Genomic DNA, 12,558 nt, shown 5'->3' on the forward strand with positions numbered 1-12,558 from the left:
CCACACATTGTCAGACCTTGTGCATTTCCCCCCTTGCTTTTGATTTCTTTCTTTAAAAATTTCTTTTCTTTTTCTTCGGAGGGCGGTAATTAGGTTGATTTATTTTAATGGAGGTACTGGGGATTGAACCCAAGACCTTGTGCATGCTAGGCATGTGCTCTACCACTGAGCTACACTCTCCCCCATCCCTGATTTCTTTCTAACTTAACTCCCTATAAGTCTAATTGCTCTGAATCCTACTGCCTTAGACTCAGGGGATATAGATGAGTATTCATATCTGTTAATTGAGCATTTAATTCCATAAACATTTACTGAGTTCCTACTGTGTATCTGGCACTGTATCAAGTGCTGGAAACTCCAGGGAGAAGAAGAAATGATTCTGGTAGTTGTACCAGCTTGCTCATCGTCATTTTAGGGGGACCGAGGTATAATGTAGTGTGAGAGCTACGTAAGTGTCATGGAAGCACAGGAAGGGGCAGCTAACTTAGGGTGTTAAGGAGGGATTTCTGGGGAAGTGAGGACAAGGATAAGAGGAAGTTAACCAGGGTAAGGCAGCAGGGAGAGGAGGATCTGGAGGGGGAGGGGGACAAGGCAGGGTTGGCCACTGAAGGTGAGAAGGTGCCTTCTGTGGTAACGCAGTGGTGCAGTTTCAGCAACAGCAGAGACTCGAAGGTAAGAAACAAACCCTAGTTGTGTGTGTGTGTGTTGTGTGTTCATTCAGAGTAACTAGGGCATGATGATGTGTGTAGCAGGAAGTGGTAGTAGATGAGATTTGAAATATTGCAAGGAGGAAGTAACTAATAATGTCAAATGCAACAGAGCACCATGGACTGACAAGTAGTAGGTCATTGGTGACATTTACAGAGTGGTAGGGCCTGAGCCCGGTTCTGCTACATTGAAGGATGAAAGGGAGGTGAGACTGTAGGACTCCCAGTGTTAACATTTATCGCTCACCTTCTGTATGGCAAGTTTCTGCATTAATGCATTTAATTCTCACAACAACCTGGAGGTAGGTATTATCCAGAGCCTTTTTTTTTTTTACAGAGGAGGAAACTAAGGCACAGAAAAGGTTAAGCAAAAGGTCACACAGTTGGAAGTGACAGAACAGGGAGCTGAAGTCTCCAGTGTCCAAACTCTTGGCTTCTCAGAAGCTGGGATTCCAGAAATGCGACAGTTGCTGGAGAGCAACGTGAAGCCAAGGTTATTCATATTTGTATTATTTTTTTAAGGCTACCAGAAATTCGAGCATGTTTATGGACTGAGAGGAAGGTGCCTGGAGACGTGGCGGGAATGATGATTAATTGAGCAAGGTCCAGGAAGATAAGGCTGAACCCAGGACTTGGCAATGAGAATGTCACCCTAACCTCTGAGATGGCAGCTTCAGCAGTGCCGGAGGGGAGGCAGCCAGATGGAGGCCGAGGGAGGAGGCAAGGGCTTAAGAGCCTCCAGTGGCGCCTGAGAACTGGGGATGGCCCGGGGTGGGATGGGAGCAGCTGACCGCAGAGACAGCACAACGGGACAGGAATAAATCTGTGTTGTATTTTGGAAAACAGAAAATTCAGAAGCTAGTAGGCCACAGCGGAGAGGGGTTGAGTGTGTCCCAGGTTAACATACAGGCACTGAGCTAGAAACTGTACCTTAAACCAGCCTCAGCTATTTCCAGAGGGCAGCCTGACCTTTTCCTTTCCTCAGATTATCTTCACAAAAGTGGGTGCTTAACTCTGGTCAGTAATGTAGTTACAATTTTTGTTATGAGCCCAAAAGGTGCTGGTTTTGTGATTGGGGTTTAACGATCCTGAGGTATGTTCTGATGGTGATGCTTGCTCACCACAGTTATTACCTTATATCAAGCTCCTGTAGATTGTGTTCCGCCCTGCAAAATGCAACGGCCCCTGGACCTTTTTCACAGGTGCCTGAGTGAGGCTGGCCAGTCAGGGACCTGTCTGACATCTATGTCTCAGCCGGGAAATTTCTCAGGATTTAAACCCACATCTGCTAGTCTCTGAAACCAACAGCTCAGCCACTATGGAAACCCACCTGTAATTTCATCCTTCCCCATCAGATTCCCTTTTAAAGGGTCTTACAGGAGGAACTTTTAAATGAAGAGCCTGTAAGACTCTCTGAGAAAACAGAGGGGATATAATTGTTGTCTTCCATTACTTTTGCTTCAAAACACCTTATTTTTAAATTTTAAGTTTTTTGATTAGACAAAATTCAAATACTTATTTTATATAAATTAAAAAAGGATGATATTACCACACAGAATTAACTGCCACCCTTGGCTGTGTTTTCTGCCAGACTTTCTGTAGGCATATGCAGTGTGTATGTGTACATGTGTGTGTGTGTGTATATATTTCTTTACCTGAAGAGCATCCATCACAATGAACATATACACACACAAAAATATAGTTTCAACACCATTTCTGATGGCTGTCTTAAAATACTTTGTAACAGGCTTATCTGTGCCACAGTGTGCTTGGGAAGATAAATGATCATGAGTAAGAATATCTTGCAATTTACTTAATAGATGCTAGGAGGACATCTGTTCCAATTTTTAAATAATTTGTATTGGAATGCCCTGACTGTTTAATATGAACCCAGCTGATCATGGGAGATGGGAAGGTGGTAGAAGATAGAGGTTAAATACACAGGCTCTCAGAAGTCAGAGTGCCTGGGCTTGAATTCCAGCTCCCCCATTTATTAGCTGTGTGACCTTGAGCAAATTGCATATCCTCTCTGTGCCTCAGCTCTATATAAAGAGGAATAATAGTACCTAAATGAGTTAGTCCATGCAAAATGCTTAGAAAAATGCCTGGCGTCTAGTGACATTCAGTCCACGTTTGTGTTTCAGAATACATTCATTTGTATTATGTAAATGTTCAAGTTGCTGAGTCATTTGGTCCAAAAAAACCCAGCGTCAGTTTGACACAGGTGAGGCAGATATAGAAGTTTTCCAGGTTGGTTCCTGGGGTTGGGGCTGAGTCTGTATTTTTACTGAACTCTCCAAGTGAGTGAGTTTTAGAATCAGCCAGGTTCATAATCCACTGGTCTAGAACACTGACGCAGATGGACAGAAGTTGGATGGTGGATGAGACCGGAAAGATCACAGTCAGTCTGAGACAGCCCCACCCAGACACAGTGGCCCTTCGTTAGCAGTAAGGCAGGGTAATGTGATATTTAAAACTGGAACTTTGTCGGCTGAGAATTAGTTGAGATAAAGAGGCCAAAGCCTTGAAAAGGTGGGAGAAACCTACAGGTAGAGGCAGTTTCTTTCTGAAGTTAATCAGTCCTTTTTGGGGGAGGATATTTTTTCTTCTTTTTGTTCCATTTGGTTTTGTCTAGCTTATTTATAACAGCATTCAGAGAGATATTTTTTCCTTCTTAGGATAATGGCTAATGCTTACTCAGTATGTGTTGGGCACAGTGCTAGTAGTTTTTAGGTTCTATTTCATGTAACCTTCCAGACAGTTGTATGAGGTATGAACCATTTTTCCCATGCTATATGACAAAACTAAAATCTGGAGAGGTTAAATAACTTACACAAGGTACAATATCCATTTGCCCTTTCTTTAGTGATACAGTGCCAATTTTATTTGGGGTGGTAATGCACCCACTGAAAAACCTCTATTTGCCAGTGCCCCTTGCAGCTAGGTGTGGTCACGTGTCTATGTTCTGTCCAATGAGATGCAAATGGAAGTACTATGTGGGCCTTCTGGGAAGAGTCTTTAAAGGGCATTGACTCTGCCATGAAGTCCTTTTCTGTTCCTTCTTCCTGATGCCTGAAATGCAGTTGGGATGACCGGAGCTTCAGTGGCCACCTTGGACTTTGAAGATATAAACCATGTATTAGATGGTGGTGGAGAAAAAAGGAACTTTGGTCCCTGATGACTGTGGAACTGCCGTACCCACCCTGGGCTCCCTATCTCTGACTTACATGAAAGATAACCACACTTCTATCTTGTTTAAGTTTCTCTTATCAACAGACAAACATGATCCTAACTGTGATAACAGCTTATGCTATACTGTGCTTTATCAAAGCTAACTATATATATATAGCAGTTTTGAAAGTGGTTTCTATGTATTGACTCATTTTAGCCCTCACAACAAGCCTATGATGTAGGGATATTCCCATTTTGCAAGTGTAGAAACTGAAGCAAAGAGAGGTTTAGTGACTTGCCCAAGGTCACAGAGCTGGAAGCGGCAGAGCCAGCAAACACACAACTAAATAGGAATCAGATGTGGGAGTAGAACTCAGGGCTGTCTTACACCCAACTCCATGCTTATAGCAATGATGCTATATGGCTTCTTTCATGCTCAGTATGAGTGTGGGGTGCTTTGTGGTTTTCCTTACCTAAACTTTACCATCTACTTTAATTCACAAAATGGAGGACTCCCAGCTGGTGGCCATTAGAAGGAAACCCATGGTTTCTCTAGAAGATCAAAACAGCCTTATTAGGGCCCACCTCAGAGCTCTCACTCCTCAGTAAAACTTCCTAAAGAAGTGTCATGGATGGATGTCAAAAAGTTAATTATTGTAAAAAGCATCCATGTAATTTCATTTGCCATTGCTTCCATTACAAAATTGTTTTGCTTTTTTTAATCAGGTAGAATTCTATAATAAACAAAATTGAGCCATGCATCCATGCATCCATCCATCCCATCCATCCATCCATCCAACAAACATTCAGCACCTGCCCTGTGCCAGGCACTCTCCCAGGTGCGGGAGACTGCAGCAATTGACCGACAAGGGGAAGGGAGGCAGATAATTCAACTCACAAGAAAATATCAGGTACAAACAAGTGCTGTGAAGGAAAGAATTGTTCGGTGGAGACTCTTTGGAAGATTTCATTGAGGAAGAGATATTTGAGCTAAGACTTGGAAGTGAGAAGGAAATTCCTTGAGAAGAGCAGGCAAGGGTCTTCCAGACTGAGGGAGGAGCGATTCCCTGGTGTCGGAACGAGCGTGGCGTGGTCAAGGGACAGACAGAAACTCCATGGGTCCGGAGCATGAAGCAAGAGTGAGACGTGAGGTGAGAGGTCAGAAAGTCTGAGGGGCCAGATCATGCCAGTTGTGAAAGCCAGATTTGGGGATTTTACTCGGAAGTGACAGGGGAAGCTTTTGGAGGGTTTTGGCATTATGGCAGATATTCGCCACTGGCTGGCCAGCATTCAAAAGCCCTTCTTATTTGGGAAATCATAAAACCCTGGGATGCAGTGTCCAGGACTATAGAAGCCAAGGCTTATAGAAGCCAAAGACAGGAGAAAGTGTCTTCTCTCCTCTCCTGTGGCATATAGAACAAGGCCAGTCAGAGGCTCCTACCTGGGACTTTGAGTCATGAGGGCATGTCTCAAAGATACAAGGTCAGTTAGAAATTCTTAGGGTGACAGTGGTACAGTCAGGAATGCCCGGGGATGAGTGTGCCAGGGCAGCAGAATCCAGCATATGGTGACCAATGTCCACTGGCACCTGGCTGCCCACAAGTGTCCTGTGGGAGGGAATCAGGGGCCACATCTTCAGCAAACCATTCCTGGAGCTTCGCTGTATAAGCCTTTCCCTATACCTTGTTCTCTGATCTTCCTCTTGATACTCTGAGTTCCACAGTTGCTTTCAATAAATTCTTCTGTTTAAGAGTTAGCCAGTGCTGGTTTCTGTGGTGTTAAAGCAAGCATCTTAACTAGTACAGCTAGGGTGTGATGCAGTGAGGCGCATTTTCAAAAGATAGTTGGCTGTTACACCATTTACAATGGCCAAGACATGGAAGCAACTTAAATGTCTATCAACAGATGATTGGATAAAGAAATCATGGTGTGTGTGTGTGTGTGTGTGTGTGTGTGTGTATACACACAATGAAATACTACTCAGTCATAAAAATGAATAAAGTAATGCCATTTGCAGCAACATGGATGGACCTAGAGATTATCATACTAAATCAGACTAAGACAAATATTATGTGATATCACTTATATGTGGAGTCTAAAAAATGATACAAACGGACTTAGTAACAAAACAGAAACAGACCCACAGACATAGAAAATAAACTTATGGTTACCAGGGTGGGGGAGGGGTGGATAAATTGGGAGTTTGGAATTTGCAGATACTAACTACTAAATATAAAATAGATAAACAACAAGATCCTACTGTATAGCAAAGGGAACTATATTCAATGCCTTGTAATAGCCTATAATGAAAAAGATTATGAAAAGATGTATATATATGTATAACTGAATCACTGTGCTGTACACCAGAAATTAACACAACATTGTAAACCAACTATACTTCAAAAAAAAAAAAAATAACTGGATGCTAAGTGGAAAATGTGTTAGAAGAGGTATCAGCCAGGGACCAGTCAGAAACAGAAATCACACTACGTATATCAAATAGAGGGGCTTTAATATAAAGAACTGCTTTCACAGACATTAGAAACTGAAAGAGGAAAAGGAAACAGCAGAGAAAAAAGGAAGAGGGTAGTAACTCAGGGATTAATAACTGCAAGAAGCAGCTCCTACCTGCTAAGGCTGGAAAATAGGTACCTAGGAGCTTGGAGTAGAGGCCCCAGGGGGCTGGTGCCTGCGTCTCTGAAGAAAGCACTGCCCTGCTGAGACCTCTGTGGAAGGGGTGCAGTCTGACTGGGGCCTCCACCAAAGGGACCTCCCCACCAGGGCACAGCTCCACAGGTGAGGGAGTGTGGCATGACCGCTGGGGGTGCCGGGAGCTCTGGGTGTCTCTGGAAGCTGGGGCCACTTATATGCTGCTACTGGAGCAACAAAAAAACAGGAAAGTGAAAAACCAGGAAAGAAGTCTCTTTTCCTTTCCCTCTACTTTTCTTTCTTCTTTTAATGCCTCACATTGTAAAACCTAACAGGAAGCCAGCTAGTTGGATGTGGGAGATTAGGTTTGCATTAGCCCAACCCCATATTACAGAGAAGAGCTTACAAAGGTATCTCAGAGACCATAGATAAATTCCCAGCACAGGAGCATCAAGTCCAGTTAGGAGGCCACAGAAGCCACCTAGGAGAGAGAAAATGGTAGCATGGACCAGGGGACTGGCAGTGAAGATGGTAAGAAACAGGGCAGGAAGACAGCACCCTCAGGCACAGAGCTGCAGTTCCTGGTGCGATACTTGGTGCCACAAAAGGATCTGTCACAGGCTCCATTCTCCTGGCCAGCGGGCGCCTTGGTAGCAGGCTTGTCACACAGCTGGGTAACCACCCACAAACCACTGCCTCCCCCCTCCCCCCACCCCACCCCCAGAAGCAGGAGCGCATGCAAAAGGTGGTCCCCGAGACCCCAGAGGAGGCCCTAAAGGAGCCACCTGAGACCCTGACCACGTGCTGTAGTTAGAGCACCCCGAGAATATCCCCACTTGTATTGCGCTCAGGCCCCACCCCAAGGAAGAAGTGACCTAGTATTGGAAGAAGTTCTGATTATTCAAATGAGTACTGCTATCCATTGCTTTGATATATTTGAATATCAGCTGGATCCAGAAACAGCACACCCTCCATTTCTAAGCATCGTGCACTCCTTTCAATAGCAGCTCATTCTTCCATGTACGTTATGACTGTTTCTTGAGGGTCAAACACGTGTTCATATTAAAGTTGTCATTATTAAGTTAAAAGAACACAAGAAATTGATTTGAGATTAGAGATAGGATTGACAAGAATTTCCTCTGAAAGCTTAGATATGAATTTAATGTTAACATTATCAATACAGGTCCCAGATGCCTGCTCTTTGGCAAAGGTGAGAACCCAACAAGGGATGGAGAGGCACCCAGAGACTGAAGAGGAGGGAACCTGTTAGCATCCCTAGGCCTGATGGGGCAGGGGAGGGAGCTGCAGACAAGGCTGAGGGGACACCAGCAGGGGCTAAGCCACTTGGGAGGCCAGGAGGGAGTTGGGGAATAAACCCCCTGCCCAGCCTTTCTCTTCTCTTACTCTCAGTCTCCTGGTGTACTTCCCAACCAGAAACTAGAGGGTCAGGGAGACCAGCTGGCCAGACACAGGGCAGAAGGAGCAGAAGGGCAAACAGAGTATGTTAACACATACGTTACAGACAATTTTTCCTACTTACTACATTATATTTGTATGGCCCTTGAACTAAGGTAGTTACATGTCAGTTATTTCATTTCATACTCAAAAGTGCTCTGATGGTTAGTTTTATGTGTTAACTTTACTAGATCAAAGGGTGCCCACACATTTGGTCAAATATTCTGGCTGCTTCTGTGAAGGTGTATCTGGATGAAATTGGCATTTGAATCCACAGACTGAGTAAAGCAGGTTGTCCTCCCTAATGTGGGTGGGCCTCATTTAATCTATCGAAGGCCTGCATAGAAAACAAAAAGGCTGACTCTCCCTTAACTGTGAGGGAGCTCATCTGCCTGTCTTAGACTTGGGACATCAGTTGTTTTTTCCTGCATTCAGACTTGAGCTGAAACATTGGCTCTTCTTGGGTCTTGAACCTGCTGGCTTTCAGACTAGAAATATACCATCAGCTGTCCTGGGTCCCCAGCTTGCTGACTGCAGACCTGAAGACTGCTCAGCTTCCATAATCATGTGAGCTAATTCCTTATAATAACTAAATGAATGAATGAACAAATCAGCCAATCTCTCCTTCCCTCCCTCCCTTTCCCTCTCTATATAGTCCAACTGGTTTTGTTTCTCTGGAGAACCCTGACTAATCCAAGTGCCTTGTAAGATAAGCAGGGCAGGTATTATCTCCAGAAAGAAGCAAATATGACTGGAAGCCCCAGGACAAAAATTAAAATGTAGATCTGTTTAAATCATGCTTACTCTGTTTATATAACTCTCAATATTGGCAAAGTTCCCCATGATTGTTTTTATGCTTCTTTCTAAAACAGTATCTACTTACTCACCAAGTAAGACCTTGAAATTCCCTTTCTCCCTGCCCCGCCTACCCCCCACTCCTCCCCGACCCCCCCACCCCCGTCTAAATTGTTAGCAAGCTTTTCAGATATCTCTTTAATTTGTTCTTAGAAGGTAAGGTATAGCTTAGCAGTAGAGTGCATGCTTAGGGTGCACAAAGTCCTGGGTTCAATCCCCCCCCAGTACCTTCATTAAAAAAAAAAAGTAAGTAAGTAAATGAACCTGATTACCTCCCCCTTCAATAAATAAATATCTCTTTAATCTGTCCTCTTCCATATTTCCCCACAATTCAGACCCCCCCCCCTTCCCTTCCCCGGAGTACACACACCCACAGTGCCTGATTATACATTTGTGTGATTATTAATGAGATTTTTCTCCCACATCAAGCTCAGGTCCACAACCCACTGTTGTTGTCGTCATATGCGGAAGTCTCAAAATATTTGTTGACCAGCTATGTACACTGAAACACTTGAGAGAGCCAGGTTACAAAGAATATAATTATTCTACAAAGAATATTCTATAACTTTCTATCTTCAGAGCAAAGGGTACCTTCTTTCCTACATTTACACAAAGTAGAGGGACCAACCAGGTGAGTCTTCTCCAAACAAGGACTTGCTCCAAGGTGACCAGTGTTTTTGAACTGGAACCTTTGAGAATATGACAGCTTTTCCTGATAAGAATTTTCTAAGTTGCACCTTGTCTTAGGTGGAGTTCCCACAAAATAGACTCAGAAATGGAGACTTGCATGTAAAGTTTTTTGGAGTGTTCTCAAGCACAACACCCATAGGGAAGTGAGAGAATCAAGACTGGGCAAAGGAGGGAGTTGAACTGTGATGCAACTGCCTCAGCCTGACCCACCAGGAGTGGTGGGCTGGAACAGCCCTTCGGTGTTGTCTCCAGTGGAGGCAAGGAGGCTGGCCATTGTACATCGTCAATGACCAGTCATTGCCCAGACACGGAATGTGGACTGCCCCAGCCCTAGAGGATATAACCTTGGAGGAAGCAGCTCCTGCCAGCCAAAGGTGATTTCTGAGGCCTGACTCATCTGTGAGCCTTTATCATCAACATGCCCCCTATACATAGGGGCAAAGTGTCTCAGTCTTGAAGAGGGGACCTGGTAGTGCACCACAGGGCCTAGTATACATCTGTCCGGGCACAATTTATTATAGCTCAGTCTCCTCCCCTGTACTCTAAGCACCTGGAGGGCAGAAACCAGGTGTGTCCAACAGAGTCCCTGAAATAAAGTATCCACTCAATTAGTAACTAGCAGATGAGTGAATAAATGCATACATGAATATAATCCCCATGACTCTGTAATAAATTATTATTGATTGCATTTATGCATAGCTTTACATATGCAAAATATTCTGCTAAAAATATGTGTTATAAATATGTAAGTTCTGCAAGCAATAACTTCTAATAAAATCTGTCATCAAAATGAATTAATAATTTAGTGGGCACAAACCAGGAGCACAACCCTGTGTTAGTCAACTCTCTCAGAATGCATCTGCCTTAATAATAGAACTATTTAAAGGTTTCAGAGCTGGCTTTTTTTTTTTTTTTTTTTTTTTTTTTTTTTTTGCACAGGAGAGGGAAGGATTTATTATTTGCAGCAGATAAGGAAAACACTAGAGATTTTCCCCAAAGCAGTGTCTCCAGAGCTGGCATCTTAATTCATCTCTTGAATTGATTTTTAGACTCTCTGCTTTGTTAGATAAATCTCCTCTCATCATGCCTAAATCCTGCTTTCATTATATAGTGTTTCCAAAGTTTGTGGAGTATTTTATCCTTGCTATCAAATTGATCTTGGCTGTTTTTGCATCTCTTCTGCTGTTTGTAGTTTTATTGCCAGTGGTCCAGTTTCTCATGGACATTTGTTGTTTTAACTCTCCAGAAAAGCAGCTCCCTTCTTCTGGGAAAAGCTCCATCAAAGCTCCATCTGACCCTAGTAGGTGGGAGCTGACAATTACAGAAGCAGAGTAATTGGCCCAGAGCTGAGCACATAACCCAAGCTGGACCAATCCCTGTTCTTCCCTCGGAAATTTTTTTTACCTTGGAAAAAAGAGAGAAAGAAGTTGGGAAAGAAGAGGGCTTTTTCCTCTTAGCTTGTGTAGTTGTTTGCTAGCCCAGGAGCACAGGGCTACCAGAGGCCAATCCCAACCCCATGAAGGAACTCTCCTGTAAGAGGAGAAATGAAGTCAGCCCAAGGAAAGAAACAGATTGAGAAGTGGAGAGTCCTGAGAACTTTCAAATCCCTGATTCTAAGAGCTAAAAATCTCAGAGACTGTTTCCTGAGCCCCACCGCTTAGCTATCAAATGCATTCTCCATTCTGGAGGCATCTCAGTCGGCTGCCCAAAATCTCCCTTTTAGCTTAAGCTAATTTAAGTTGTGTTTTATCACTTCTGACTTCAGAGAGTTCTCCCCACCCCCAGTCCTACCCCCCCTTCCTACATACACATTTGCTAGGATCACTTTGTAGAATTCAGTGGATTTAGAGATTAACCTGAATACTAACCTTGTAAGCCTTGAGTTGTAAAGGCACGTCGCCTACACCAGGTGCTGGGACCTAGAGTTTAAGAGCATCAGCTCAAGAGCCTCAAGTTGCTATCCTACCTTCATCATCAACCGGCTAAGTGACTTTGGGTGAGTTACCTAAACTGTGCCTTAGCCTCCCATCTGTACAATTGCAAAACGATTAAAGGGTCACTGTGCACTTTAAATGGGATTACATCTTTAAAGCCCTAGGACAAATACCTGGCATATAGCAAGAATTCCATAAATTCAGTGATTCTGATCATTTCCCTCTTTTGTCCTTAATGTCTCCCAAGGCACAATCACCGTCTGGGATTCAGTACATATTTATTCAATCCAGAACCTCACATTTCTTTCATTTTTACTTTCAGGTTGTAAATAATTGTTTATCTTCAACATTTCAAGTCCTTTCACTTGGACCACATTCAGCGTCTCTTAATTTTTGCCAGTGGTTCAATTCCAACCTTTGTTCTTTGGTATTTCATCTCAGTTCTTTCCCCTGTATCTCTTGTTACTATCCAGCAGCCTCTTCTTTTCTTATTAAATGCTTCTCACTATGTCCACGCACTAGAACATTCCTACTACAAGGAGCACTTTGCTGCATGTTTATTTTCTCTGGAATCTTCTCTCTGTTATGGAAAGATGGTCATTTATCAACCTATAATGGAGCTCTTCCTGGTTTGGTTAGGGCATGCTGCAAACTGCCCTTGTATCACAAGGCCCTGTAATAATGCTTTTTTTGGCCAGAACACAAACCACAGACAAAAAGGTCTTCCTGAGTTCTGAAGGTCAAGCAATTAGAATTTTCTCAGGCTTTTAGAAGAGTGGAAGGCAAGCCTTCCCCGGGGAGCATCTGTTGGTCATTTTTTAGATTGAGTCCGGGACTTATAATTGGCAGTACCTGGATTCTGGTCTTGGCTCTGCGACCTCCCACTGGGGTGCCCAACGTCCAGGAGCCTCCGTTTCCTCATCTGTAACATGAATTTATAGCAGAATTACTCTTATCTTGTGTAAAAATTAAAATGAAACAATTTGGCAGTTTCTGAACTGTAGTGCTGCATAAATGGGAGAGTCTATTAATGCAAACGTTAGTAGGAACGCAGTGACGGATATAAAACGGGCTCGTTCTCTTTAATTTGCTTTGGG

The 12,558-nt window shown here is 43.5% G+C and overlaps 1 long non-coding RNA gene and 1 pseudogene across 2 annotated transcripts in view; both read left to right on the top strand.

The window, feature by feature from the left end:
• LOC140689257 (uncharacterized) overlaps positions 1–12,558 on the top strand; it is a 67,951-nt gene that overhangs the window by 36,846 nt on the left and 18,547 nt on the right. The window lies entirely within an intron of this gene.
• On the top strand, positions 7,031–7,436 carry LOC116285599 (putative peptidyl-tRNA hydrolase PTRHD1 pseudogene; annotated as a pseudogene).

The sequence above is a fragment of the Vicugna pacos genome, chromosome 25 (genome assembly GCF_048564905.1).
Source record: "Vicugna pacos chromosome 25, VicPac4, whole genome shotgun sequence".
Classification (NCBI taxonomy): domain Eukaryota; kingdom Metazoa; phylum Chordata; class Mammalia; order Artiodactyla; family Camelidae; genus Vicugna; species Vicugna pacos.